Source organism: Triticum urartu, chromosome 7 (genome assembly GCF_003073215.2).
Source record: "Triticum urartu cultivar G1812 chromosome 7, Tu2.1, whole genome shotgun sequence".
Classification (NCBI taxonomy): domain Eukaryota; kingdom Viridiplantae; phylum Streptophyta; class Magnoliopsida; order Poales; family Poaceae; genus Triticum; species Triticum urartu.
The window spans coordinates 257613528-257620198 of record NC_053028.1 but is presented as its reverse complement, the minus strand read 5'-3'; positions in this window follow the sequence as shown (position 1 = coordinate 257620198).

Below are 6671 nucleotides of genomic sequence, written 5' to 3'. Positions count from 1 at the left end.
ATTGGTGAGCTTGCTCACCATGGCGCCCCCGCACTCTGCGTGTTGTCCGTCCACCACCATGGGCTTCACATTGGAGGTTTTGAACCACAGCCTGAAGTGGGGGTGGATGTGGAGGAAGGCCTCGCACACGACGATGAACGCTGAGATATTGAGGAAGGAGTTCAGGGATAGATCGTGGAAGTCTATCCCATAGTAGAACATTATCCCGCGGACGAAGGGGTGGAGTGGAAACCCTAGCCCGCGGAGGAAATGAGGGATGAACACTACCCTCTCGTTGGGCTTCGGTGTGGGGGTGATTTGTCCCTGGGCTGGAAGATGGTGGGCAATTTCCTTCACTAGGTACCCGGCCGCCCGAAGCTCGGCGATGTCCTCCTCCTTAACAGAGGAGGCCATCCATTTGCCTTGACCTCCGAATCCGGACATGGTTGAGTGATTTCTCGAGGCAGGGAAATGAGAGCTTGGGCGTTGGAGCTCAAGAACGGAGAGGCAGGAAGAAAACGTGGGAGAAGAAAGGGGAAACTTATCTCCTTATAAGGGCGGTGAATATCGAACGCCCCCCCCCCATTCGCCTTAAAATTCGCCTGCTCCCAAGGGCTGTGTAAACAGCACCATTGGGTTACCCACGCCCATATTGATGAGAATCCCATAATAAGGGGACACGATCTCTGCTTTGAAAAGACGTGCCAATGACAACCACGTCTCGAAACGTGGGGCGAAAAACGGTTCGAAATTATGACCGGATAGGCGTGACGTCGCATTACTAAAGTTGTCCGCAGATTGGACTTGTGTGTTATTATATTCTCGCTGCGGTTGTGTGCGGTGTGTGTTACAGGTCCTGACACGATCAATTCGTCTGGAGACTATTCGGGAGTTCGGAAGGAGTAACCCGCCTTGCAATGCCGAATACAGCACTACACGCCGGATAACTTGTCATTGAAGCCAGGTTAAGGGGCTACTGAGGGAGTCCTGGACTAAGGGGTCCTCGGGCGTCCGGCCTGTTATCTATGGGCCGGACTGATGGGCTGTGAAGATATGAAGACCGAAGACTGTACCTGTGTCTGGATAAGACTCTCCTTGGCATGGAAGGCAAGCTTGGCGAACAACAAATGAAGATTCCATCTTATGTAACCGACTCTATGTAACCCTAGGTCCCCCCGGTGTCTATATAAACCGGAGGGTGTAGTCCGGAAAGGATATACCCAATACCTTAGTCATACAGGCTAGACTTCTAAGGTTTAGCCATTACGATCTCGTGGTAGATCAACTCTTGTAATACTCATATTCATCAATATCAATCAAGCAGGACGTAGGGTATTACCTGCATCAAGAGGGCCCGAACCTGGGTAAAACTTCGTGTCCCTGTCTCCTGTTACCATCAACCTTAGACGCATAGTTCGGGACCCCCTACCCGAGATCCGCTGGTTTTGACACCGACACCAGCCGCAAACTGTTCTCATTGTAATTTAATTAGTACGTCAAAGCGCATTGACACAGGTAGTGCGATAAGCAACAGGCTATTTGACATGCCGAAACCAAGGTAAAGTTATTGTTAACGGAATCACCTAAAAAGTCCCCCATATGCCTGCGTTTCTCGCCGTCTTGGTGTGTTTATCCTTCAAGAGGACCGATGACCAGGCCATCAGATGATGCCTGAGGGATTGAGACCTGAAAAGGAAACAAGTAAAGGTGAAAGTATGTGTGTATTCGATGTCGGTTGAGCCGTACTACGGACCACAAGCTAGCTATGCCTCCATCGATGCTCATGGGATTTTAAGTGTGTAGTTATGTACGTGCGGCACGAATGCCACCACTTGATCAGAACTGCAACGGAGGCCGGATTGCTAGTCGAGCTCCTGACGAGCCGAGCTCTCCTGCTCCAGTGTAGTTCGGACCCTCTTAACGGTGTTCGTGGTCTCGGCAACCGAATTAAGGTTCTGCTTGAGAAGGCCGCTCTATACTTCTGCTGCTAAGGCAGCTGTGTGCTCTTTTGTACGGAGGGAGCATTTCGTATTTCCATTGACTGTTATGACGCCTCGTGGACCGGGCATCTTGAGCTTGAGATAAGCATAGTGTGGTACTGCGTTGAATTGAGCGAACGCGGTTCGCCCGAGCAGTGTGTGATAGCCGCTGCGAAAGGGGGACGATATCGAAGATTAACTCCTTGCTTCAGAAGTTGTTCGGGGATCCGAATACAACCTCTAGTGTGATTGAGCCCGTACAGCGGGCCTCTACACCTGGTATGACTCCTTTGAAGGTAGTCCTGGTGGGCTTGATCCGGGATGGGTTAATGCCCATTTTTTGCACTGTATCCTGATAGAGCAGATTGAGGCTGCTACCTCCGTCCATAAGGACGCGAGTCAGGTGGAACCCATCAATTATTGCGTCTAGGACTAGTGCGGCTGAGCCACCGTGACGGATACTGGTCGGATGATCCCGGCAATCAAAAGTGATCGGGCATGATGACCATGGATTAAATTTTGGGGTGACTGGCTCTATCGCATAGACGTCCCTGAGCGCACGCTTGCGCTCCCTCTTGGGGATGTGGGTACCGTATATCATGTTCACCGTTTTGACCTGAGGGGGAAACTTCTTCTGTCCCCCTATGTTCGGTTGCTGGGGCTCTTCGCCATCGTCCTTGCTTTGCGATCCTTTTTCCCTGTGTTCGGCGTTTAATTTGTTGGCCTTTTTAAAAACCTAGCAATCTCTATTTGTATAATTTGGCGGTTTGCCTAGGGTGCCATGAATCTGGCACGGACAATCAAGTATGCGGTCCAAGCTGGATGGGCTTGAATTGTTCTTTTGGAATGGCTTCTTCCATTGACCGGACTTAGAGCCCCTGAATCCGGCATTGACTGTCGTGTCCTCGGTTTTATCACTGTTGTTTCGACGCTTGTATTTGTTGCGTCGAGACTTGTCTTTGCTAGTTTTAGCTTCAGGGGTACCGGCATCGCTTGCATTGTTTTTTCTACGGGCCAACCAACTGTCCTCGCCCGCACAAAAGCGGGTCATGAGTGCCGTGAGGGCTGCCATGGATTTTGGCTTTTCTTGGCCGAGGTGGCGAGCGAGCCATTCGTCGTGGATGATGTGTTTGAAGGCTGCTAGGGCTTCGGCGTCCGGACAATCGACGATTTGGTTCTTTTTAGTTAAGAACATAGTCCAGAATTTCCTGGCAGACTCTCCGGGCTGTTGAACTATATGGCTTAAGTCATCAGCGTCCGGAGGTCGAACATATGAACCTTGGAAGTTATCGAGGAAGGCCTCTTCCAAGTCCTCCCAGCTGCCAATAGAATTTGCAGGCAGACTGTTGAGCCAGTGCCGAGCTGGCCCCTTGAGTTTTAAAGGGAGGTATTTGATGACGTGGAGGTCATCGCCACGGGCCATATGAGTGTGGAGAATGAAGTCTTTGATCCACACCGTGGGGTCCGTGGTTCCATCGTATGATCCTATATTCACGGGTTTGAACCCTTCCGGGAATTCATGATCCAGGACCTCATCAGTGAAGCAATGAGGATGTGCGTGAAGGAAATATTCCCTAGAGGCAATAATAAAGTTATTATTTATTTCCTTATTTCATGATAAATGTTTATTATTCATGCTAGAATTGTATTAACCGGAAACATAATACATGTGTGAATACATAGACAAACAGAGTGTCACTAGTATGCCTCTACTAGACTAGCTCGTTAATCAAAGATGGTTATGTTTCCTAACCATAGACAAAGAGTTGTTATTTGATTAATGGGATCACATCATTAGGAGAATGATGTGATTGACATGACCCATTCCATTAGCTTAGCACCCGATCGTTTAGTATGTTGCTATTGCTTTCTTCATGACTTATACATGTTCCTATGACTATGAGATTATGCAACTCCCGTTTGCCGGAGGAACACATTGTGTGCTACCAAACGTCACAACGTAACTGGGTGATTACAAAGGAGCTCTAAAGGTGTCTCCAAAGGTACATGTTGGGTTGGCATATTTCGAGATTAGGATTTGTCACTCCGATTGTCGGAGAGGTATCTCTGGGCCCTCTCGGTAATGCACATCACATAAGCCTTGCAAGCATTACAACTAATGAGTTAGTTGCAAGATGATGTATTATGAAACGAGTAAAGAGACTTGCCGGTAACGAGATTGAACTAGGTATTGAGATACCGACGATCGAATCTCGGGCAAGTAGCATACCGATGACAAAGGGAACAACGTATGTTGTTATGCGGTCTGACCGATAAAGATCTTCGTAGAATATGTGGGAGCCAATATGAGCATCCAGGTTCCGCTATTGGTTATTGACCGGAGACGTGTCTCGGTCATGTCTACATTGTTCTCGAACCCGTAGGGTCCGCACGCTTAAGGTTTTGATGACAGTTATATTATGAGTTTATGCATTTTGATGTATTGAAGTTTGTTCGGAGTCCCGGATGTGATCACGGACATGACGAGGAGTCTCGAAATGGTCGAGACATAAAGATTGATATATTGGAAGCCTATATTTGGATATCGGAAGTGTTCCGGGTGAAATCGGGATTTTACCGGAGTACCGGGAGGTTACCGGAACCCCCCGGGAGGTTACCGGAACCCCCCGGGAGGTATATGGGCCTTAGTGGGCTTTAGTGGAAGAGAGGAGAGGTGGCCAGGGCTGGGCCGCGTGCCCCTCCCCCCTAGTCCGAATAGGACAAGGAGAGGGGGGCGGCACCCCCCTTCCTTCTCTCTCTCCTCTTTCCCCCTCCCGAATCCTATTCCAACTAGGAAAGGGGGGGAATCCTACTCCCGGTGGGAGTAGGACTCCTCCTAGCGCGCCCTCCTCCTGGCCGGCCGCACCTTCCCATGCTCCTTTATATACGGGGGCAGGGGCACCCCTAGACACACAAGTTGATCCACGTGATCATATTCTTAGCCGTGTGCGGTGCCCCCTTCCACCATAATCCTCGATAATATTGTAGCGGTGCTTAGGCGAAGCCCTGCGATGGTAGTACATCAAGATCGTCACCACGCCATCGTGCTGACGGAACTCTACCCCGACACTTTGCTGGATCGGAGTCCGGGGATCGTCATCGAGCTGAACGTGTGCTAAAACTCGGAGGTGCCGTAGTTTCAGTGCTTGATCGGTCAGGCCGTGAAGACGTACAACTACATCAACCGCGTTGTGCTAACGCTTCCGCTGTCGGTCTACAAGGGTACGTAGATCACACTCTCCCCTCTCGTTGCTATGCATCACCATGATCTTGCATGTGCGTAGGAAATTTTTTGAAATTACTACGTTCCCCAACAGTGGCATCCGAGCCTAGGTTTTATGTGTTGATGTTATATGCATGAGTAGAACACAAGTGAGTTGTGGGTGATATAAGTCATACTGTTTACCAGCATGTCATACTTTGGTTCGGCGGTATTGTTGGACGAAGCGGCCCGGACCGACATTACGCGTACGCTTACGCGAGACCGGTTCTCCCGACGTGCTTTGCACAAAGGTGGCTAGCGGGTAACAGTTTCTCCAACTTTAGTTGAACCGAGTGTGGCTACGCCCGGTCCTTGCGAAGGTTAAAACAGCACCAACTTGACAAACTATCGTTGTGGTTTTTGATGCGTAGGTAAGAACGGTTCTTGCTAAGCCCGTAGCAGCCACGTAAAACTTGCAACAACAAAGTAGAGGACGTCTAACTTGTTTTTGCAGGGCATGTTGTGATGTGATATGGTCAAGACGTGATGAAATATAAGTTTTTGTATGAGATGATCATGTTTTGTTGAAGTTATCGGCAACTGGCAAAATCCTTATGGTTGTCTCACTATTGCATAAGATGCAAGCGCCCAATAATTGCTTTACTTTATCGCTATGCGATAGCAATAGTTGCAAGAGCAATTGTTGGCGAGACGACCACATGACGACACATTGATATAGATCAAGATGTTGGAGATCATGGTGTCATGCCAGTGACGATAGAGATCATGACAATACTTTGGAGATGGAAATCAAAGGTGCAAGATGATGATGGCCATATCATGTCACATATTTTGATTGCATATGACGTTTATCTTTTATACATCTTATTTTGCTTAGTTTGACGGTAGCATTTTAAGATGATCTCTCACTAATTATCAAGAAGTGTTCTCCCTGAGTATGCACCATTGCGAAAGTTCTTCGTGCTAAGACACCACGTGATGATCGGGTGTGATAGGCTCTACATTCAAATACAACGGGTGCAAAACAGTTGCACACGCGGAATACTCAGGTTAAACTTGACGAGCCTAGCATATACAGATATGGCCTCGGAACACGGAGACTGAAAGGTCAAACGTGAATCATATAGTAGATATGATCAACATAGTGATGTTCACCATTGAAAACTACTCCATCTCACGTGATGATCGGACATGGTTTAGTTGATTTGGATCACGTGATCACTTAGATGACTAGAGAGATGTCTGTCTAAGTGGGAGTCTTAAGTAATATGATTAATTGAACTTAAATTTATCATGAACTTAGTCCTGGTAGTATTTTGCAAATCATGTTGTAGATCAATAGCTCGCGTTGTTGCTTCCCTGTGTTTATTTTGATATGTTCCTAGAGAAAATTGTGTTGAAAGATGTTAGTAGCAATGATGCGGATTGGATCCGTGATCTGAGGTTTATCCTCATTGCTGCACAGAGGAATTATGTCCTTGATGCACCGC